This window comes from Callithrix jacchus, chromosome 2 (genome assembly GCF_049354715.1).
Source record: "Callithrix jacchus isolate 240 chromosome 2, calJac240_pri, whole genome shotgun sequence".
NCBI lineage: Eukaryota > Metazoa > Chordata > Mammalia > Primates > Cebidae > Callithrix > Callithrix jacchus.
This window is the reverse complement of record NC_133503.1, coordinates 32,210,646-32,235,799: the sequence shown is the minus strand read 5'-3', so window position 1 is coordinate 32,235,799 and position 25,154 is coordinate 32,210,646. Positions and strand designations below refer to the sequence as shown.

The window sequence follows — 25,154 nt, the reverse complement described above, 5'->3', positions numbered from 1 at the left end:
CAAAGTTAGTGGTGAGGCTTTAGACACACCATGTAAATTGCATGCACTTAACACAAAGATCAACAGAGTTTGGCTGGTAACCATAAGGAGTGTTTAATTGCAGCCAAACCAATTTATGTTTCACCAGTGTTGTTAGCAGTCATGAGTAGAGACCTGAGTTAACTGACTCCCTACATGAATTTTATTCCAGGGACATTTTAGTTGGCCCCACAGCGTGGTACTCTGAAGAGCTTCCCAGCAGCTCACTTATTAATCTGATCTGTGTCATCCTTAGCCTGGAGCATAGAATGGGCTGAGTCTGCAACATCACATCATGTCCATGAGATGCCCTCCTCCGGAGAGCTCCAGTGCCATCTGGCTTCGGGGAGACTGGGGACAGTGGAGCTTCATGGAGACAGATGAGGGAGTGTTGTGCTGATTTATGCACCTGGAAAAGCATGATGAAGGAGAGCTGTACCTCACCTACTAAGAAGGAGGGGAAGGCAAAGAGGTGTGGACCAATGAGCTCTCATCTTCCCTGGCTGACCTCTGACTTGGATACTGAGGCCCTCAGAGAAACCAAGACCCCTGCAGACAAAAGGAGATTGGGCTCAAGAACTGGTAGGATGTTCAGAAATCTACCAGGAAAACAGCTTCTTATTAACAATTTCTTGGGAGTAGAAGTGTATGTGTGGTATGGTTATGTTTCATTTGTCTAAATATTGTTTCCACAAGAGACCTTACCCTGTGTCCTGACTCTCCGTTAATGCATAATGAACCACACTTAAGTGACTTAGAGCAACATTATTAGTATCTCCTACAGTTCTTGAGTTGACTGGGCTTGTCTGGGTACTTCTCACTTGGCCTTCTCAATATAATGATAATCAGATGGTGGCTGGGGCTGCAGTCATCTGAAGGCTTGAGTAGCTGCCCGTATAGAGCTCAGCTGAAACTGTTACCTGGAACATCTGCATGTGGCCTTTTCATGCAGCTTGGGCTTTTCACATTGTGGCAGCTGGCTCCTAAAAGGAAGTAGTTCTTTGCAATGTAGCCTCAGAAATCCCAGATTCTGATTGTCTAACACAAAATCTGAAGCCATCCCAGACTCAAAAATAGGGAAATTAGACTTCTCCTCTTGACACAGTGAGCAGTATGTACATACAGGGAGGAAAGGGATTGATGGTCACCATCTGTGACTATCAACCACCTCCTACTTTTTGATGACTCTGACCAACCCCCTCAACCTCATACCTCAAACGAGAGCACCTAACATAGTGCTGTGCCAAGTATGTGAGAGGCTGTATGGTATAGTGGTTAAGGACATGGACATTTAGTGGCAGGCATATCTGGGTTTCAGTCTAGCCTTTCCAGTTACCAACTGTGGACCTTGTTTAACCTATGTGAGCCTCAGCTTGCTCATTTGTAAAAGGGTGGTTTTATATATTTTATATATATATATATATAATCTACATGTATGTTACAAAATTTAAATGTTGCCCAGAGAAGAGTAAGCATCCAGTACTTATTTACTAATGGAAATAAAGATGGGAAGAGACTGCTTACTGCTTCCTCAGCACTCTTTGCTTATCCTGATCCAGCCATTGAGGTGAGCTCAGGGTGTGCTGCTCTACAAGGCAGCGAATGTTCAGGTCTTCCGAGCAAGGAGGCCATGGAGTACAGAACCTACAGTCAGGAAGATAAAGTCAAGTTTCCGGGAGTAGGTATTGCCAAGGTGGCCTTCAGAGGACTTAGAGAAGGAAGGAATTTGTCCTGGAGAGTAAATATGAAGGAGCCAGGTATAATCCAGGCAAAGCATATTGACAGTGGCTATGCAGTAGAAGAGGTGAGGAAAGAACTCTACCTCTGGCTCAAGTCTCTTCTCTTGTCTGAGCCTCGGTTATCCCACAACAATGGATGGGTACAATTTGAAGACTGCCAAGTTCCTTCCAGTCTTGGCCAAGCTCTACCATGTGAGAAATCACTAAATTCGTCCACTTCTTTCCATCAACTTTGTCCCCACTCTGGCTTAGGCTGCCATTCATAATTGCTCCCTTGATTGCTATAGATGCCACTTTACAAGTCCTCCTATTCTTAATCTTAGTTTGTTAGTTCTCTGCAGAGCAGTCAGAATGTTCTATTTTGTAATACAAATATGATCATGCCACTCACAGCCTGAAAGCCTTCTGTGCTTTTTGTTCTCTACTTGCCCCTCCAGTGCCACTACAATGCAGTCCCTCTTTGCCCTGCTTTATACCCTGGTTGTTGGGGGAGGACTTGCTGATTTTAATGGATACCTCTTTCTGGTTTCTGTTTGGATTCAGCCAATAAAATGACCGAGCAGGGACTACAGGACAATAGCAGAAAGAGTGTGAAGTATCTACTCCCACCAGAGCGCTGCAGTCCTAACACTGACTGTGAGCCTCCCTGACCACAGCTCCTGCAGGGTGGCCCCTCTCCAGCCCCAGCTCGCCCTGTTTCCTCTTCTTGCTTCTTCAGGTCAAGAGGTGAGCCTGGATTTTTGATGTTGCTTTGCTTGAGTGTTTCAACATCCTTTTCAGGTTCCTTTAATTCTACCCAAACCCATGAAAATAATGTCTTGAAATTATCTCCAATGCATCACTTAAGTATGGTTTGAGGAAACCAGCAGTTTCCCTCTGAGACCCTAACTGCTACAGGTTCCAGTGGCTTCCTGTTGGTCTCAGGATGAGGACAAAGCTCTTCTTCACATAGCCTCCTGCTGTGGTTTGAATATTTGTCCTTCCAAAACTCATGTTGAAATTTTATCCTCAATGTAGTGCTATTGCGAAGTGAAGCCTTTAAGAGGTGATTGGATAATAAGGGTTCTTCCCTCATGAATAAGTAATCTATTCATGAATTAATGGGCTAATGGGTTAATGAATTAACGGTTATCATGGGAGTGGGACTGGTGGCTTCATAAGAGCAGGAAGAGAGACCTGAGTTAGCATGCTTAGCCCCCTCACCATGTGATATCCTCTTCTACCTTAAGACTCTGCAGAGACTCCACACTTGCAAGGAGGTCCTTACCAGTTGTGGCCCATTAGCCTTGTATTAAATACTTCTCAGCCTCCATAACTGCAAAGAATAAATTTCTTTCCTTTTTTAATTACCCAGTTTCAGATATTGTTATAAGCAATGGAAAATTGACTAAGATGTCCCCAAACCCCTGCTAGATCTAGACCCTGCTTCCCTTTCTGCATCAAGTGCCCTGTCCTTCCCTGGGTTCCTATAATGCATGTTGCCAATTCTCACCTCCTAGTCTTCCTAGAAATCTCTCCTTCATTCTCCCTCCTCCCTTGTCGAGTTAACTTCATTTACCCTTGGTGTCTCAGCTCAACTGCTGATTAGGGACATCTTCATGGATCACTAGATTAGATATTTTATTGGTCCCTTAAATTTCCTTTATATCCCATATAGCAATTTTTGTAATAATTTGATCAGTCTATCTCTTCTACTAGACAAAGAGACAGGAAAGAAGGCACCATGTCAATTTTGACTCACCTTTATGTCCTTAATGTCTAGCTTGGTGCCCTAGTACATTATAGACCCCCATAAAGAATTTACAAGTAATAAGTATAACCTCAAATCCCAAACGAATATAATTATAAAATACATCTCTTCAATAAATATAAGAAGATATATAAGTGTATCTTCAATAAATATATATGCATTTATCTTCAACAAGTAGAATTCAAGATCTCATATTTTATGGCTGGAGGTCAGAAAATAGGCTTGTCCTTCCAAGGTCATTTTTTTTTTAATAGAGACTATGATGAGGGCTCGAGTCATCAGATATCATACAACTTACCTTGCACCCCCGCTGCACCATCAATTTCTTTTAGATATTTTTAGAAATTCCTCATCCAAACAAAACTCTGCAAGGAAGATGTATACCCCCCCTACATTACCACTTGTGTGGTATGCAGCAGAGCGGAAAAACAATCAGAAATCACTTGATGAAGGGGAATACAGCAGAACCTGACTCCCTGGGCGAAGCATCTTGGGGAAGCCAGCCCAACAGCTGCTTGCATTAAAAATGATTGCTTTATATTTATGGTGACCAGGCAACAATAAGCAGTTTATAGCCTATAATCTAACACAAATGACTTAGGAAAATATTCTTAATAGACAGTTCAGCTGAGTGTCCCCATGCAGTAGGAAGCCCAGCAGGGAACGCGCGGAATTAGCCTTTGTTGATCTGACAGATCCTCCCCAGCCGGCTGGATGTTATACTAGTTCTCTTTACAATTCTACATTCTCCCATTTAGGGAGACCCTGTAAAAGAGTTACCAAACTCTGAGGGCACGGACTCTGCCAGATAGTCTCCAGTGTCCCCACAAGCTTCTTAGAAAACAAACCCTCAGCCCTGGGCTGCATCAAGCCAGGAAAAATGAAGTGTGACCTTGTAAAATATCAGTTCCTGGTGCTTTTACCCCCCTAATTTGGGGGATATTATCATGGCAGAAGAAAATATACCATTTTTCCACACTCCATTCTGGAAAATAGCATCCATCTGTGAAAATGCTGAGCAGGCATGATTGCTGTGGCCAAGCATGGTATCAGACTGACAAGCTGGGCGGGAGTTTGGGTTCTGTAAAGGGTCAGCTTGAAGAAAGGAAGTGGATTCTGGGGGAATTCATGTTCTCTGTGGCATGGCCACATGAGAGAGAGGAACTGAATAATCAGAACAGCTGGGGGCCAAGTGGAAAAGAGGCAAGTTGGAATGCGGTGCCCTTGCTGGCACCTCTTCTTCTTGCCCTCTCCCCAATGCTGTGGGCTTTTCTGCTGCTCCATGGTGCCAACAGGAACCTGGAACACTGTCTTATATTGTTGGTTCCCGTATTCTACACATTTATCCCTCACTGGACCCCATGCTCCTCAAGGTCAGGTCCAGATCTCACACCTTCCTAGAAGAAAGCATCTACTCTCTTACTAGAAAGGAGTAGTTCTGCCTACTAGAAAGAACACCGCCTTGCCCCACTGACCACAGGTAATACTGTGCGTGGCTCCTTTCCCCAGTTCCGTCACCTGTGTTAAATGGGTCTGTCTTATGCCCTCACCTGTCCTTCTTTCCTTAATAATTAAGAACTTAAGATCCAGAATCAGGGAGTCAGGGGCTGGAGGTCTAGCTCTCATAGCAGCGTGATCTTTGGGATTTTACATCTCAGAGCCTCAGTGTTCTTGGGTATAAAATGTGATAACAATGACAGCTCCTTGACAGGTTCATTGTAAAGATGGAAAGTGATGTGTATCATGTGTTATTGCTGTTTGCATGGTGCCTGACACATAGTTGGCACTCAATCAATGTTAGCTTTTCCTCCTCCTTCTCTTTTTTTCTTTTCTTTCTTTCTCTCTTCTTTATTCCTTTCTCTCTCTTTTCTTTCTGGAGTAATCTCATCTTGGTCTACAAATACTTACAGGGTTGTCAAAAATATAGATGCTTACTACTACCAAGGATTGTCCTAATTAAATCCGGGAGAAACAAAGAGGTCTGAGACCTAGATCCCACCTTGAGGAAAGTGCTATCCAGTAAGTGATAAATGTATACAGTAGTTACCAACGATATAAGACAAGATGCTCTAAATTCCCAGCCAAAGAAGTATAAAATACTTTGAGACTAGAAGAAGGAATGAGTTCAATGACTTTAAGAAATCTTATCACAGAAGCAGGGTGTTCAAGTCCTCAGAAACATGAAGAGAAGGATAAGTATTCTGGAAAATGGTGTCAGTAAACATCATCATATAATAAATAGTATAGCGAGCTCGAAGGACAACAAATAGACCATCTGACTGAGACGTCCTGTGTATGTCCTGGAGAGTAGAAACACAGATGGCTAGAGAAAACCTTTGCTCTAGAACCATAGCCCCATGAATATTTTTATACACTAACTGGAGGCTATTCAAAAGATACACATGATGTCCATTCCTACAGCTTCAACTTGCCTGAAAATTAAATTTCAAATACATCATATTGTCATTAAGTCAAATCCAGATATAATATGGAGTAGACTACAAAATTCACCTAATAATTTAAAATAAAACACGATAATTACAATTATGTTATGAACTTAGACTGTGCCCCTGGACCTTGTGGGAAATCATCTATTAGAGTACTTTGTGACATACATTTGATAATCACAGCTAAACCAGAGAAGTGTTTCTAGTGACGAAAATTGCATGGGACGAACAGGGACATATGAGTGAGAGGAAAAGAGAACAGTAAAGAGATGTTAAATCTTTTTATATGATTTTGTCAGTAGAGATAATGAGGTTTTGGAGAGAAGAAAGAAGGCCTTTGCCTGTGGCTCTCTGGTGCTTTTTTTTTTTTTTTTGAGACGGAGTTTCGCTCTTGTTACCCAGGCTGGAGTGCAATGGCGTGACCTCGGCTCACCGCAATCTCCGCCTCCTGGGTTCAGGCAATTCTCCTGCCTCAGCCTCCCAAGCAGCTGGGATTACAGGCACACACCACCATGCCCAGCTCATTTTTTGTATTTTTAGTAGAGACGGGGTTTCACCATGTTGACCAGGATGGTCTCGATCTCTTGACCTCGTGATCCACCCGCCTCGGCCTCCCAAAGTGCTGGGATTACAGGCTTGAGCCACCGTGCCCGGCCTCTCTGGTGCTTTTTAAATAACAACCAAGAAATACCTTATTATTTGGAGTGGCTCCAATAAAAATTGTTCCCCTATATCTGAGATGCTCTCTCAAAATGAAACCTTACAACTTGTGATAGAAACCTAGTGCAATGGTTTTCATGACTTGTAATTTTCCTGCGCTGAATGAAAAGCTTCCTGTTCAGTGTTCCTGAATTGAGACACCATTTTTTAGTCTGCAGAAGGCCTGTAGGATGTCTTCCCCTGGCTGCTAGTGAGCTGTGGCTCATGTTGTGATTTTTTTTAAGCCTCCAGCATTTTTTATTTTCACTCTGATGGCATCGGGTGAAGTGGCTTCAGCAAGTCTAGGGTGACCAATGGTGTACCCTGTATCCTGCTAGCAGTCAGGAGTACCGGACATACAAGTCAGCGAGGAAAACCAATCCAGCTGCAAGTGCAGTGTCTGTGTGGGCTCCAGGGGAGCACGGAAGTGTCACCTACTCCTGTGGCATCTGTATCACAGCAACAGGGGAAAAGCATGAGCAATAAATTATTCGCCAATGAACTCCAGACATCTCAACCAAGTATGGGCTGCCTAAGATTCTAAGGATGGTGTCCAAAACAAAAACTGAGAGAAAACACTTAAAATACGCAGAGCTGACAAAGGACTACGTCAGAAAAGCATAAACCTTCCTCATACATCAGTAAAGGAAAGGCCAAGTCGTAACAGAAAACTAGGTAATTTACAACAGCAACCTGGAAAGCCAGTAATGATGGAACAAAGCTTAACCTCATAGGAACCTTATAACTGAAAATTAAAACTACAATGAAATAACATTTTATATCTGTCATATGGAAAATAACTAAAAGGTTGAACAAGACCAAGTTTTGGCTTGGATATTGAAGAGGTAACACACATTATATTCTCTATTAAAATACTTATGACCATAAATTGGCACTACCATTTCGGACAGTAATTTGTTAATAAAGTTTATGATGTCCATATCCTATGATCCAGTAATTCCTTAACTAAATATATAGCCCAAATACCCTTCTACAAATGTGTTCAAAGAATATGCATTCAGCACGATCAGTTGTAGCTAAGAATTTGAAACAATTTAAATTCCAGACTGGGTGCAGTGGCTCACGCCTGTAATCCCTGCACTTTGGAAAGCCAAGGTAAGTGGATCACTTAAGCTTAGGAGTTCAAGACCAGCTCAGTCAACATGGTGAAACCCCAAGTCTATGAAAAATACAAAAATTAATTGGGTGTGATGGTGAACACCTGTAATCCCAGCTACTTGGGAGGCTGAGGCACAGGAATCACCAAACCAGGAGGCGGAGGTTACAGTGAGCCAAGATTGTGCCACTACACTCCAGCCTGGGCTACAGAGAGAAGCACTGTCTCAAAAAAAAAAAAAAAGATTTTATTAACGGAGAAATGGAATAAAGTTGAGTTACAGGGGAATACTATACAGTGACTGAAATGAATGAGTCAGCTTTATACTTATTAGAATATTTAATTCTTGAAAAGATATTTATAGAAAAAAGTTGCAGAGAGTAACCATTATATGTTGCCATTGGTATAAGTTTAAATGACATATCAATACTGTATACTACTTTTTAGACATGTACATAAATAGTAAAAGTCTAAAAATGCATAGATGGGAAGCATGCAGGCCATCTTCAGAATCCCAATTACCTTTGGAGAAGATAATTGGGAAATGAGATTGGGAGGGCCACAGAAAAGGCTTTAACCAAATGACCTCTGGCTCAGGGAGGTCAAAAGTTTTCAATGGGAAGTCAAACCTCAACTGGTGCTTAGGGGAGTGTGAGTCTAAATTTATGCCACCTGCAAGACAGACATCTCCAAATGAGAAATTGATGTTTAACGCAGTCCTGGACTGATGGATTCCCAGAAGCACTTGGCAGAAGCACTCTAACAACTTGGGGTACATGGGACTGTCACACCCACACAAACATAAACACCAGCTGATGATCAGCTCACAAACAAAACTTACAACACATGTGAGAAAGCAGTCCATTCTGTGGGAGTGTCAGTAGACACCATAAATGGGATAATTCACCTCTCAAGAACCTGATATTATGGAACATTCCTAAGAAAACTGTATAACAGGAAGTTCCCATTCCCATTGTAGGAGCCCTCACAGCATCAGCCCCGTGCCATCTCAGAATTGCTACAAACTGATGAGTGCTATGTGTCTCTCTTCTCACTCCTTCTGAATGAATGAGTTTGTGGAGATTATCCTGCTGGTGTCTTGCCACTGTGTTGAGGAGAGGAGCAGATATTTATATTTGCATGGAGGGGTAGATATCTTGTCTCTGTGGTTCATAGGCCCCCAACTCAGAGGAGTCATGTTTGGATCTGATCCCACTCAAGGAGGGGAGGGCTTGACTGGGAAGAAGCAGGCAAAAGAGTATTTGGTAATTAGAAGAGGAGAGACATTTACTACTCACCAAATATCCATGTGCTCCCCCAGGTTTCTGACCACATGCAATTAGCCAGGATCATGTGACAATTTCTAGGCAAAGAAATGTAAGTGACACGAGTCCCTTTTGGGCTGAAGCATAGAAGAGAAGGCATGGGATCACTCACTTTCCTTTTCATTCCTCAGTGACAATTGCAGCTGCATCTTGAGATAGTTTAGCCACTAGATGGAAACAGCTGGATTACTGAATCACTTGCTTGGAAGGCAGCCTCAGACTTTGCATGAGAGAAAAATAAACTTTCAGTGTTAAGCCAAAACTCATGTTGTGTGTGACTCTTATACACAAACACACACACACAAATGCTCATTGAAAATAAGCTCACATACAGGCCGGGTGTAGTGGCTCATGCCTGTGTGTAATCCCAGCACTTTAGGAGGCTGAAGCAGGTGGATCACCTGAGGCCAGGTGTTCGAGACCAACCTGGACAAAAAGATAAAGCCCTGTCTCTACTAAATATAGAAAAATTAACCAGGTGTGGTGGTTCATGCCTATAATCCCAGCTACTTAGGAGTTTGAGGCAGGAGAATCACTTGAACTTGGGAGGTGGAGGTTGCAGTGAGTCAAGATGGCACCGCTGAACTCCAGAGCAAATTCTGTCTCAAACATGAAAGAGGAAGGAAGGAAGGAAGGGAGGGAGGGAGGGAGGGAGAAAATAAGTTCATATACAAAAAATTAAAACTACACAGGGAGGCAATCCACTATGAGGGGGACAGCCGACACACAAACTGAGAATTAGTGGCCCAGGAGCCCCAATAATAGAACTGTTCAATAGAGATTACATTAGAAAGTACATTTTGAATATTTAAAGTATGGTTTACAGAAACAGAGGATACCATTTGGGAAATATAAAAAAATAACTATTTGAAAAATAAATTAGTAGATCTTGAAAAATGAAAAACATTGCATTTCAAATTGAAAAGTCAGTGAAAGATACACACATCTATGTTTACTGCTTTATGGCAAAGATAAAACTAAAATGCAGTGGGAATTGAAGTGTTATTTCCAAAAATTGATTTTTCATGAGTTGGATACCCATATGAGAAAACTGAATTTTGATTTATACTTTGTATTATACAAGAAAGTACAAATGTATTATAAATCTACATATAAAAATTAAGTTTTCTAAAAGAAAACATGGAAGAATATCTGTAGGTGAGGATTTCTTAGATAGAATAATATAAAATACTAACAATAAAAGAAAGTTGGGTTACATTAAAATTAAGAATTTCTATTTGCCAAAAGACAATTCTTTGAGAGTGAAAAGACAAGTCATAGAATCAGAGAAGATATTTACAGTACATATATCTGACAAATAATTAGTATTCAGAATACCTAAGGAACTCATACACATTAATAATAAAGATATAAAACCCAATAAAAATGGGTAAAATGTTCAAGTAGACACTTTGGAAAAGAAACTTCTCAGAGGCCCATTATCATTTGAAAAGAGGTTTAACATCATTAGTTCTTAGGGAAATAATATAGGGAGACTGTCTTATTATCTGGGTGGGCCCACTTACAAGGGTCTTAAAAAATGGAATCAGGAAGCAGAAGAGAAAACAAGATGAAAATGAGAAGAATTGAGACCAACATTGCTGGAAGAAAGCAGCCATGAACCAAAAAAAAAAAAAAAAAAATGCAGATGGTCTCTAGAAGCTGGGAAAGGCAAAGAAACACATTATCCCCTACAGCCTCCAGGAAGGAGGGCAGCCCTAATAACACTTTTATCTTAGCCCAGTGAGATTCTTTTGGATTTCTAATCTATAGAACTGTAAGATAGTAAATTTGTGGTGTTTTAGCTACTAAACTTGTGGCAACTTGTCACACAAGCAATGGAAAAGTCAATCTATTCTATGACCCAGCAATTCCACTCCTAGATATATACCCAACAGAAAGGCAGAGATATATGCACCAAAAGATGTGTACAAGAATGTTCACATGGAATTCTTCATAATTACCTCCAATGGGAAAATAGCCAAATGTCCATAAATGTGCAAAAGATAATTTGTAGCATCTTAATATAATAGAATACTAAACCTCAATGAGAAATGAATGCTGCACACAACAATATGATGGCTCTCACAAACATAGTGTTGAGTAAAAGAAACCAAAAAAGTTCAGATTGAAAACTCCATTTATATTAAGTTCAAAGACTAGTCAAACTAACACGTGGTATTAGAGTCAAAATTGTTGTTGTCTTGGCAGGGGGTCTGAGAGGGAGTGCAAAGGGGGTCTGCAGGATGCTAGCAACATTCAACTTCTTGATCTGGGTGCTGATTTTACAGTGTGGTTTGCGAAAATTATTTGAGTTGACATTTATGATTTATGCATATTTGTGTATGTATGCTATATTTCAATAAAAAGTATTACTTTTAAAAGGCAATGGTGTGGTTAAAACACAGGTCAGACACAATCAAAGTGAGAATTGAAAATTGTGAAATGGATCTGAAGAAATTCCCCAGAATGCCACTGGAAGATACAAAAATGAAAAATATAAAAATATTTTTTAAATGAGAAGAAGAAATGTCATCTGTAATAAATGTTCCATGAAGAGAGAATGAGAAATAAGACATTCAAAGAGATAATGCTGAAAACGTTCCCCACTTAATAAAATATAGGACTCCTCGGATTTGAAAAGCAGGATAACAAACATGAAAATAGATACATACCTTGAGATCTCACAGTTAAACCAAGAAATACCATTATCTACAATGATAGAGGATGAAAGACAGTTCAGTAACGATTTTTAAGTGCTGATGAAGACACATAGCTGTCGACTTAGATAATTTTTTTGTTTACTCAGATATGTTGAGGTATCGTTTCCATAATGCTCAATTCTCTTTTCTAGTGTATGGTTCCATGAAGTTTGAAAAATGGATAATGTTGTGCAATCTCTTTCGTAGGCAAGATTTAAAATAGTTCCATCACACACAAAAATTTCCCTGATGCCACATTGTGGCCAAGCCCTCCTCTCACACCAGTCCATGGTAACTTCTGATCTGTTTTCTGTCCCTATAATTTTCATTTTCTGGAATATTATATAAATGACATCATACAGAATATTGCTGTCCACTTTTTGGACACTCTTATTTCACCTTCACATTACTTTAGTAATGCATTTGAGATTCATCTATGCTGTGGTAAATATCTGTAGTTCATTTTTAATTGCTGAGTAGTATTTCACTGGATGGATGTAATATCGTTTATTTACCTTTTCACAGTGGAAAGGCATTTGAATTGTTTCCAGTGTTTGGTATGTACAAATAAAGTTTCTATAAACATTTAGATAGAGAATTTTGTGTGAACACGAGTTTTCATTTCCTTGGGTAAATAACAGGAATGATAGTTCTAGGTCATTTGGCAAGTATATTTTTAACTTTACAAAAAAAAGCTGTGTAACATTTTTCAAAAGTGGCTGTACAATTTTCGCATTCTCATCAGCAATATATGAGAATTCTAGTTGCTCCACACCCTTACCAGCACTTTGTATTATCGATTTGCCCCCAATTGGTACATAGTCATATTTCGATGCAGGTTTTTTTTTTTTTTTTTTTAGACTGAGTTTCACTCTTGTTGCCCAGGCTGGAGTGCAATGGCACGATCTGGGCTCACTGCAACCTCTGACTCCCAGGTTCAAGCGATTCTCCTGCCTCAGCCTCCCAAATAGTTGGAATTACAGGTGCTTGCCAATATGCCCAGCTAATTTTTTGTAGTTTTAGTAGAGACAGGGTCTCACCATGTTGGCCAGGCTGGTCTCAAACTCCTGACCTCGTGATCCACCTGCCTCATCCTCCCAAATGCTGGGATTATAGGTATGAGCCACCACACCTGGCCTTCAATGCAGTTTTAATTGGCATCATTCATGTGCTCATTTGCCATTGATATACTTCTTTTGTTAAGTGTTAACAAGACCCATTTTTGGGTCTTGTTTTCTTTTTTTTTAACTTTTATTTTAGGTTCGGGGGTACATGTGCAGGTTTTTGTATAGGTGGATTCATGTCATGAAGGCTTGATGTACAGATTATTTTGTCACTCAGGTACTAAGCCTAGTACCCAATAGCTATTTTTTCTGCTTTTCTCCCTCCTCCCACCCTTCACTTTCTGGTAAGTCCAAGTGTCTGTTGTTCCCCTCTATGTGCGCCTGTGTTCTCATCTTTTATAAGTGAGAGCATGCAGTGTTTGGTTTTCTGTTCCTATATTAGTTTGCTAAGGATAATTGTCTCTAGCTCCATCCATGTTCCTGCAAAGGACATGACCATATTTTTTTTATGGCTGCATAGTATTCCAGTGGTGTGTGTACCCCATTTTCTTTATCCAGTCTATCATTGATGACCGTGTAGGTTGATTTTATGTCTTTGCTATTGTGAATAGTGTTGCAGTGAACTTATGTGTGCATGTATATTTATGGTAGAATTTATATTCCTTTGGGTATATACCCAGTAATGAGATTGCAAGGTCAATGGTAGCTCTGTTTTTAGCTCTTTAAGGAATTGCCACACTGCTTTCCACAATGCTTGAATTAATTTACACTCCCACCAACAATGTACAAGTGTTTGCTTTTCTCCACAACCTTGCAAGCTTCTGTTATTGTTTAATTTTTTTATAATAGCCATTCTGACTGGTGTAAGATGGTATTTCATTGTGATTGTGATTTGCATTTCTCTAATGATCAGTGATATTGAGCTTTTTTTCATATGCTTGCCGGCCACATGTATATCTTCTTTTGACAAGTGTCTGTTCATGTCTTTGCCCACTTTTTAAGAGGGTTGTTTTTTTCTTGTAAATTTGTGTTAAGTTCCTTATAGATTCTGGATATCAGACCTTTGATAAATTCATCATTTGTAAATATTTTCCCCAATTCTGTAGGATTGTTTTCTCTTTTGATTGCTTTAACCGTATTTTGAAGAACAGAAGTTTTACATTTAGATGAAGCCTAATTTATCAATTTCTTTCTTTTATATATCTGATGCTTTTGATATCATATCTAACAAATCTTTGCCTAATCTAAGATCATAAAGATTTTCTTCTATGCTTTCATCTAGCAATTTGACAGTTTTAGAATTTACGTTTTAGTCTATGTCCACTTTGAGTTCATTGTATATGATGCAATGTGTGGGTGGAGGTTTTCCTGGTCTTGATTTTGGTTTATTCCTCCACAATTTGTTGAGAAGACTGTTTTTCTCTACTGAATTGCCTTTACACTTCTGTGGAAATCAGTTGATCATACATGTATGGGTCTGTGTCTAAACGCTCTACTCCACTGATCTATGTGTCTACTTTGAAACCAATATCATGCTGTGTTAATTATTGTAACTTTATGCAAGTATTTAAATTAGGTAGTGTACATTCTCTAACTTTGTTCTTTTTCAAATTGTTTTGACTATTTTAGTTCCTTTGCCTTTACATACAAATTAAAACTTTTATCAATTTCTACTAGAATGTCAACTGAGAGTGTATTAAACCTATATGTCAATTTGTGGAAGGACTAATATGTTTAAAATGTATCTATCAATACATGATATTGATATATTAGTATTTCTCTGTTTCAGTTTTTAAAATTTTTGTTTAGTTTTTTTTTTAGTTTTAGCATGTAGATCTTGTGCAACTTTTATTAAATGTCTATGTATTTATTTTGTGACTTTGATGATATTGTAAATTATACTCCTGATAAGATTTCTATTTTTTTCATTGCTAGTATATAGAAAATGAATTGTTTTCTTAGTTCTTTTATCCTGTAACAGTGTATTAGTGTTTGTAACTTTTTAACAGATTATTTGACATTTACTAGAAAGCAATCATGCTATCTGTGAATAGAGATAGTTTTATTTCTTTTCTAATTTGAAAACATTTTTTTCTTACCTTATTGCACTTGTTAGGACCTCTAATACAATGCTGGATAGGAGTCATATGAGTGAATATCCTTACTTTGTTCTTGATAAAAATTGAGTCTTTTAGCAATAGTGCATCTACAAAACTTTTTAACTAACCTCACATTTATTGGAAAGAGATGAATGCAAATACTAACATTGTGAAATATCTATTGAGTGTATTATGTCAATGGCACCATGCTAAGTTCTTTGTATTTTTTTTTTTTTAACGAAAGCTTTATGAAGTAGGTACTATCACTATCCTTTTTTTGCAGATAAGGAAAATGAAACTCAGAATGGTTAAGTAACTTGCCTCTGTCACTTAGCAAATGACAAAGCTAGGTCTCTAATCTAACTCTGATTGGTTCCAAGGCCACACTCCGAACACTCTGAAGAATGGCCCCTGACTGCTTTCCTGAGTCCTAGGCTCTGCTCACTAAGGGCTCTGTTTACACCCTCATGGGTCTAAGATCTTTTCGTCTCTCATTCTAGTCACCATAGCATATTTTCCCATCTGTACATCATTTCACGGAGAACCATTCTCACGCACCTATGTTCAAAGATCAATGGGTAGAAATGTTATCATAGGTTCCTTTCTGCATATATGATATGGTTGCAATGACCTAACTTCAGAATCACAAAGCCTGACCCCAGAGTTAAAGGTGTGAAGAGATTTTTCCAAGGCATATTTAGAATGAAAGCAGAGGTTTCTAAGCGTTCTTTGAAATATAACATTCCTGTTATTCTTTTTAAAGCTTTATCTCAATAAATGGTTTCCTCTGAGCATATGAATAACTTATTTTAGCCTGTCTAACCAAGTGGAGAAGCTTGATTTTTGAAGCCAGACAGACCCACCTCTGAGGGAATCTGTGGGGATTGCTCTGTGTGAGGCCCCTAGGAAATGGGCCTCACCATACAGTGAGCTTGAGCCCGGACACAGATCCCTGGTTGGGGGAGTCAAGCTGAGGGAAAGCAGGAACCGACAGAGGAACTATATGTTATTCAAAATAATTAACAGACATTACTTTATGGATATGAGGACTTGCAAGGCATTGTGACCACTTTCGGCTCCTTATGGTTTATTGCTTGATTGTGTTCATTTTGGACCCTTGTTACCTTCATTGTAAAATATTAACTTAAGTGTTTACACTTGGTAACTAACTTACCGTAACTTACTGGGTGTAACTGTAACTTACTTACCGTAGCTTACGGGGTATAACTGTAACTTACTTACCATAGCTTACAGGGCATGACTGTAACTTGCTTACCTTGACCTATTGGGCGTAACCTACTTACTGGAAGTAACCTACTTACTGGGCTTAACTTACTTACTGGGCGTAACTTAGTGGGCGTAACTTGCTTACTGTAACTTAAGTACATTGATTTGGTGTAAACAACTTTGGCTTCAGAAAAGTATATAATGAAACGTATTGCAAAAATAAAATTGCTGCTTGGACATAGCCTAAGCCAGCCCTCCAGACTCCGCTTTTCTATTTTCTTTCACTTCCGCACACTCTCTCCCTCAGGTTGAACAAGACATCTACGTTGGCGGTCTCGGGGACTCCTGCAGGTCGGTAGTCCCCTGGCAGACGTGCTGGACCCCAACACACCTCTATTACCTACCATGTGAATTCAGGCAACTTGCTTAGTAGATTATTCATTGAAGGACACTGGTTTGAACACCTGCTACGTGTCAAAGTTTTTTGGCTGAAAGACTGGAAGGATAGAGTTGCCATCATCTGAGATGGGGATGGTTACAAGCAGAGAAGGTTTTAGAGGGGAGCCCAGGAATTCAGTTTTAAATATACATCTGGCATTTCCATTAGATATCCAAGTAGAAATGTCACATAGGTATTTGGATATACAAATCTGGCTTCCATATCATGTATGCAGGAAAAATATACAAGTCTGCTAGATAGGAGTCACGTGAATGAATATCCTTCCTTTGTTCTTGATAAAAAATTGAGTCTTTTAGCAATAGTACATCTACAAAACTCTTCAACTAGAAGCTGGGATAAAGATAAAAATCTGAAAGTCATTAGTATGTATATGGTATTTAAAGTCTTGAAACCAGATAAGATCACTGAGGGAATTAGGGAAGATAACAGAAGAGGTCCAAAGACTGAGCTCAAAAGCATCTGAGGATGGGAAAAAGAAGAACCAGCAACAGACACCAAAGCAGGAATATTCAGCTTTGAATAAGAAGGAAGAGCCAAGAGCGTAGTGGAAGACAGTGTGTTGAGAGTAATTAACTCTGTCAGATGGGTCAAGATGGTAACTTCTTATAGACCATTGCTTCAGCAACGCACGGAGCTCATTGCTGACCTTGATGAAACCATCTTCAGTGCAGTGGTGAATGAGTTGCTTTCACTGCACTCTACATAGAAAACTTTTCAGAATGGAGCAACTATGGTGATGAATGGTGGAATCAAGAAGAGTTTGATGGGAGGGAAAAATGAATGTTCTTCTGTGTTTTTCTCAAACACAAGTAAGAAGTCAGAGTCTATGGATGGAAATCCAGCAAGTGGCTAGGTGTGCTGGAGGGAGCCTATATTCCCTTGAGATGGCTTCAGTTTTGTCAGTGATATAGGAAGCAAGTTGGGACAATGGAGAGGAGAGAGGGGAGAGGTGTTTTTAGGACATTTGAGGAGAGAGAGGCTGTGAAAGTCACATATATCTTTTGAGCCTCAGTTATATTATAAATAATAATTCAAAATGGTGTAAGAGTTGGCATCAGTATATAAAAATCAGTGTTCAGAAACTCATCATTATGGTTATCCTTAAATTTAGTGTGTATATCTGCTTCTCTCTCAGACTCTCAGTTCTCTGAGAGAATGAGTTATGTAATACTATTTTCTTTGGATGCTACCTAGAAAAATATGAATTCCATTGGATTTTTTAATGTTGTAAAGCATAAGAAATTAGAACAAAATATTGCAAAAAGAGGAAAAGACAAACCACCCATAATTCTATCACCTCTCCTGGAGTTTTCCTTAATGTTAATTTTTATACTAGTTTTTCCCATAATTAGATATAACATCTACATCCAATATTACATATTGTTTCCTTCATGCAATATTAAGTATTAAGCATTTTCCATAAAGTTAATCTCCAAAACCATCATTTCGGTGGTTGCATATCCTTTGTGTGTCCATTTACATGAATAAATATACTATAGGCTACACAACAATTTATTACTGGACATTTAAATTACTTCAAATATGTTATTAAAATATAGTATGATGAATGTCTTGAGCACATTTAAGCACAGTTGATGAATTCATAATACAGCTGTCTACCATTTCATGGCCCATTATTGGCTGCCAGTTATGGTGCACTGTGCAAATGAATTTTCATACATCTCATTTGATCTTAATAGCAGACAAAGTAATGCCTATGTTGAAATAGTTTGGCACATATAAAAATTTAATCATGATTTGAACTGATTGCTCATTTTTGCTAAATCTTAATATTTAGCCACATTTGTTTTAGAACTCTTTAAAAAGTAAAATGTTCTACACAGAATTGAAGCTTCTCATCCCATTGCCTTCCCACCTTCCCCATAGGTGACGACTATCCAGAACTTAGTGTTTACATCCCGATTTTCTAATTATCTTGCTCATATGAATGTGCCAATAAAGAACCCAAGGACTTAAATGTGCTTCTTTTAAGATTTATGTAAATGGCATAATACTGTACATGTTTTTGAACGTTGTTGTTCACTTGTGTCTTAAAATTTTATCTATGTTGATACATGATGTTTTTGTTAATTTAAACAGCTGCATAGTTTTCCACTGTATGTACCATCACAATTTATTTATGTGTTACTTTGACAGACATTTAGGCTTTCCCAATAATTTGCATTTGGAAGCAATGCTATAATTAACATCTTTTTTACATGTCTCCTTTGTGCACTTACATCTACATGTGGAATTGCTCAGTTCTTTAGGACGTATGGCTACATGTGAAATTTTAGTCTAGAATGGTGTTTGGGAATCTGCATAGTTTAAAGGCTCCCCTAAGTGATTCTAGTATGTAGTCAGGGTTGGGAACTGATGCCTAGATTTTATCTTTCTAGGTATAGTGAAATTCTTGCCCACCTTTTTGCTTTGCAAATGTAGAACTAGGTACATACAATCCTGGTTGCTGGATACTGCCTCAGTGTTCTGAGGGCTAACGGATCCTGAGAGCGGCTTTTAGAACAGAATCTCTCAGAAGAGAGATTTCAAAGCACACTAGTCCCAAGATGACACCTCTCCAATTCACCTGTAGAAGGCAAGAATCAAAATACAAGCCAAACAAGTTCATCTAGGACAGAGATATTAAATGAGTTTTAATTTATCTTTCAATGATAGTTGATTACCAGAAGCTCATTATTCAGCAGAATAATGAGACTTACTGGGAGCTAGCTATGGGCTCTGTGGCAAAGATTGCTGTGATTGATTAAAGATGTCTGCCATGTATTGTATATAGGTAAGGGTCATATGGGTGGATAATTGCCAATCTGCCACCATGGTTGTCCACTAGCAGTTGTCAAGGAAAAGCAGTTGTCTGGAAATTGGGCTCTATTGTAATTGAGGAGGGAATCTTAAGGTTCTCAGTGGCTAGCTTAAAGAGAAAAGTTTTGCAAAGTAATTTTTCTTTTTTTTTAAATTTTCTTCTTTCCCATGAAACATAGGAACAAATAAATTTTTTGAAGTCTCATTTCTTTTTCTCCTTCCAAAAGCTTAACCCAAATTAATTCCTGGGGCCAATAAATCCTTGTTTATAGGCAAGGTGAGCTCTTGATCCTTCTCAGCCAGCAAAAGAGCATGAGCTTTACAGTCAGGCCTGTGCTGGAGACCAGATCTGCCCTTTACTATATATATGGTCTGGGCAAAGCTATTGAGACACACTGTGCCTCAATTCCTCATTGTGAAGTGGAGATCATACCTGCATTGTGTGATAGTCATAAGGGCTTTGTGTAAGTGTCCAGCATTGTCCTGAGTCTAACTTTCAATTAATGGTCATGGTTGCTCTAGTATTATCATTATTATTATTGTTTGGGTTATCTTGTTAATTAAAAACAAAATAATGATCATGGTGGTACAGGTTGCAGATAGGTCTGGTTTAGAAAATCCAGATTTTGGTAGGGTAAGGGATTTGTCTCCTTTGAAATAAATGAGTGCAGTTTGGGACCATAGAATGAGACACATCAGCACATTTGGGGCTGAACATTTGTGAAGGTGTTAGACACTAAGTTTAGGCAAGGAGCATTACTGTTACCATTGGAATAGGGTGTAAACACAGGTTGAGTCCTGAGGGACAGTGAGGGAGTAACTCCACTTCCGGAGGAAATGAAAGGGAAGAAGTCATAAAACATACTCAATTACACCAAGAGTCATTATTATCAGCTATGAAAATGCATTTACAAGTCACGCTGCTGTATGTCAGCACTCTGATACTTCCTAGGCCATGAGAAATCAACAGAAACATTTTGAGAATTTGATGTTGCTCCTCTAGCTCTTTAATTTTGACAATAGGGTGTTGATTTTAGATCTTTCCTTGCTTCTCATGTGAGCATTTATTGCTATATATTTTCCTCTAAACACTGCTTTAGATGTGTCCTAGAGATTCTGGTATGTTGTGTCTTCATTCTCATTGGTTTAGAAGAACATCTTCATTTCTGCCTTCATTTCATTGTTTATCCAGTCAACATTCAAGAGCCAGTTGTTCAGTTTCCATGAAGTTGTGCTGTTCTGAGTTAGTTTCTGAATTCTGAATTCTAATTTGATTGCACTGTAGTCAGAGAGACTGTTTGTTATGATTTCCATTCTTTTGCATTTGCTGAGGAGTGATTTACTTCCAATTATGTGGTCAATTTTAGAGTAGGTATGATGTGGTGCTGAGAAGAATGTATATTCTGTGGATTTGGGGTGGAGAGTTCTGTAAATGTCTATTAGGTTTGCTTGGTCCAGGTCTGAGTTCAAGTCCTGGATATTCTTGTTAATTTTCTGTGTTGTTGATCTGTCTAATATTGACAGTGGAATGTTAAAGTCTCCCGGTATTATTGTGTGGTAGTCTAAGTCTCTTTGTAGGTCATTAAGAACCTGTATTGGGTGCGTATATATTTAGGATCATTAGTTCTTCTTGTTGCATTGATCCTTTTACCTTCTTTGTAATGTCCTTCTTTGTCTCTTTTGATCTTTGTTGATCTAAAGTCTATTTTATCAGAGACTAGGATTGCAACTTCTGCTTTTTTTTGCTCTCCATTTGCTTGGTAAATCTGCCTTCATCCCTTTATTTTGAGCCTATGTGTGTCCTTGCATGTGAAATGGGTTTCCTGGATACAGCATACCAAAGGGTTTTGAATTGTTATCCAATTTGCCAGTCTGTGTCTTTTGATTGGGGCTTTCAGCTCATTTACATTTAAGGTTAATATTGTTATGTGTGAATTTGATCCAGCCTTCTTGATGCTAGCTGGTTGTTTTGCCCATTAGTTGATGCAGTTTCTTTATTGTGTTGATGCTGTTTACCATTTGGTATGTTTTTGGGGTGGCTGGTACTGGGTGTTCCTTTCTCATTTAGTGCTTCTTCCAGGAGCTCTTGTAAAGCAGACCTGGTGGTGATGAAATCTCTGAGCAATTGTTTGTTCGTAAAGGTTTTTATTTCTCCTTTGCTTATGAAGCTTAGTTTGGCTGGATATGAAATTCTAGGTTGAAAGTTCTTTTCTTTAAGGATGCTGAATATTGGCCCACACTGTCTTCTGGCTTGTAGGATTTGTGCCAAGAGATCTGCTATGAGTCTGGTGGGCTTCCCTTTGTGGGTAACCCAGCCTTTCTCTCTGGCTGCCCTTAGCATTTTTTCCTTCATTTCAACCCTGGTGAATCTGACAATTATGTGCCTTGTTGCTCCTCTTGAGGAATATCTTTGTGGTGTTCTCTGTATTTCCTGGACTTGAATACTGGCCTGCCTTGCTAGGTTGGGGAAGTTCTCCTGGATAATATCCTGTAGAGTGTTTTCCAGCTCAGATTCATTCTCTCTGTCACATTCAGGTACACCTATGAAACGTAGATTAGGTCTTTTCACATAATCCCATATTTCTTGGAGGGTTTGTTCATTTCTTTTTACTCTTTTTTCTCTAATCTTGCCTTCTTGTTTTATGTCATTGATTTGATCTTCAATCTCTGATATCTTTTCTTCTGCTGGTTTCTCCCATCTTTGTGGATTCATCTCCCTGTGGTGTTTGTAGTTGGTGACTTTCAGATGGGGTGTCTGAGTAGACGTCATTTTGTTGATGATGAAGTTATTTCTTTCTGTTCTTAGTTTTCCTTCTAACAGTCTGGCCCTTCTGCCGTAGGACTGCTGGAGGTCCACTCCAGACCCTGCTTGCCAGGTGATCACTTGCAGTGGCTGCAGAACAGTAAGGGTTGCTGCCAGTTTCTTCTTCTGTTATCTTTGTCCCAGAAGGATACCCGCCAGATGTCAGCCTGAGCTCTCCTTTATGAGGTGTCTCTTTGGATATACGGTGGTCAGGGAGCTGCTTGAGGAGACAGTCTGTCCCTTATAGGAGTTCAAGTGCTGAGCTGTGAGCTCTGTTGTTCCATTCAGAACTGCTGGGCAGGTATGTTTAAGTCTGCTGCAGCAGAACTGATAACTACCTTTTTTTCCCAGGTGATCTGTTCCAGAGAGGTGGGGCTTTTTTTTTTTTTATAAATTCCTGATGGGCTGCTGCCTTTTTTCAGAGATGCCCTGCCCAGTGAGGAGGTAGCCTAGTCACAGTGTGCCAGCAGAGGCATTGTTGAGCTGCTGTGGGCTCTGCCCACCTGCTGTGTGAACTTCCCTGCAGTTTTGTTAATAGCGGTATACTTAGAGCTGCCTCAGTAATGGCGGACTGTCTCTGTAATGGTGGACTGCCTCCTTAGTGGCGGATTGCCTCGGTAATGGCGGACTGCCTCGGTAATGCTGGACTGCCTCACTAATGACAGATGCCCTTCCCCCCACAGAGCTGGACTGTCCTAAGTCCAGCTGTGATTGCTGTGAAACTCTCAATCCAGAGTGTTTCAGATTGCTTTGTGGTTGTGGGACCCACCAAGCCAGATCACCTGGCTCCCTGTGTCAGCCCCCCTTTTTTCAGTTGAACGGGCAACTCTGTCCTGCAGGCGTTCCAGTCACCAGTTGAAATGGTGCCCAGATTTGTGTGAGTTTTTTGCAGAGACCCACTGTGCCAGCTGAAACAGCCATGCTGGAGACTCGTGGCACTTTTCTGCCCGGGAATCTTCTGGTCTGTGGGCAGTAAAAATTCATTTGGAAATGCGGATCACCCTCTGCATTTTTGCTGGGAACTGCAATCCAGAGCTGTTCCTATTTGGCCATCTTGGATCCCCCCAATGTGAATTTATTATATATACTTTAGGGATACAATGTGATGTTATAGGATGCATATAGTTAGTGAAATGGTTACTCTAGGGAAGCAAATTAACAGCTAATCATCTCACATACTTTAGTTTTTTTGTTGCAATAGCAGTTAAAATCTACTCATTTGTCAGGAATCCCATATATAAGACAATTTTATTTTATTACTTAGAGTTTTCATGGTGGACATAGATCTCTAAATTTGTTCAACCTACATATCTACTACTTTGCATTCTCTGACCTACATCTTCCTGTTTCCTCCCTCCAACCCTGCCCCTAGTAACAACTGTCTGCTCTCTGTGTATTTGACCCTTTTGGTTTTTTTTCAGATTTTACATATGAGTGAGATCGTGCAAGATTTTTCTTTCTGTGTCTGGCTTATTTCACTTAACATAATATCTTCCAGATGCATCCTATTTGTGGCAAATGACAAGATCTCCTTTTCTAAGGCTGAATAATATTCTATATTGTATATAATATATACCACACAAAAAACATTTTTTAAATTATTTTTTAAGTTCTAGGGTACATGTGCAGATCTTGCAGGATTGTTACATAGTTACACACATGCCATGGTGGTTTGTTGCCTCCATCTCCCCATTACCTACATCAGGCATTTCTCCCAGTGTTATTCCTCCTCAACCTCCCCACCCCCCACTATCACTCCCCTAGCCCCCCAACCCCAACAGACCCCAGCATGTGATGTTCCCCTCCCTGTGTTTATGTGTTCTCATTGTTCAACACCCACTTATGAGTGAGAACATGTGGTGTTTTGTTTTCTGTTCTTGTGTCAGTTTACTGAGAATGATGGTTTCCAGATTCATCCATGTCCCTGCAAAGGACATGAACTCATCCTTTTTTTAATGACTGCCTAGTATTCCATGGTGTATATGTACCACATTTTCTTTACCCAGTCTATCATTGATGGGCATTTGGGTTGGTTCCAGTTTTTTGCTATTGTAAACAGTGTCACAATGAACATACGTGTGCATGTGTTTTTATAATAGAATGATTTATAATCCTTTGGGTATATACCCAGTAATGGGATTGCTGGCTCAAATGGTATTTCTATTTCTAGAGCCTTGAGGAATCGCCACACTGTCTTCCACAATGGTTGAACTAATTTACACTCCCACCAACAGTGTAAAAGTGTTCCTATTTCTCCACATTCTCTCCAGCATCTGTTGTCTCCAGATTTTTTAATGATTGCCATTCTAACTGGTATGAGATGGTATCTCAGTTATACCATATTTTTTAATCCATTTATTGATGAACACTTGAGGTTGTTTCCACATCTTGGCTGTTGTGAATAATGTTGCAATGGACATGTGGGTGCAGATATCTTTATGAGATGGTAGTTTAATTTCCTTTGGGTGTATGCTCAGAAGATGAATTACTAGATTATGTGGTGGTTATATTTTTAATTTCTGTAGAAACCTCTTTACTATTTTCCATAACACCTGCACCAATCAACAGTCCCACCAAAAGTGTACAAGGGTTCCCTTTTCTCCACATCTTCTTGCCAATATTTGTTACCTTTTGACTTTTTGGTAATAGCCATCCTAATGGTTTGAGGTGGTACCTTACAGGGTTTTAATTAGCATTTTCCTAAAGATTAATAATATTAAACACTTTTTTATCCCTTTTGATCATTTTTATGTCTTTCCTGGAAAAATGTCTATTCAGGTTCTTTGCCCATTTTTAATTGGCTTGTTTTTCTACTATTGAGTTGTATATGTTCTTTATAGATTTTAAATATTAAATTCCCTTAACAGATATATAGTTTGTAAAT

General features: G+C 39.2%; 2 long non-coding RNA genes across 8 annotated transcripts in view; one reads left to right on the top strand and one right to left on the bottom strand.

Moving 5' to 3' along the window:
• Positions 1-9,705, top strand: part of LOC118151662 (uncharacterized) — a 288,187-nt gene extending 278,482 nt beyond the window's left edge. For 6 of the 7 annotated variants that reach the window (XR_013530818.1, XR_013530820.1, XR_013530814.1 and 3 more), the window contains one exon: positions 275-9,705. This is a non-coding gene — a long non-coding RNA (uncharacterized LOC118151662). The remainder of the gene's footprint in view (positions 1-274) is intronic. The other variant, XR_013530816.1, reaches the window with a different exon arrangement.
• Positions 1-25,154, bottom strand: part of LOC144580739 (uncharacterized) — a 57,362-nt gene that overhangs the window by 14,194 nt on the left and 18,014 nt on the right. The gene's annotated exons all lie outside the window — the stretch shown is intronic.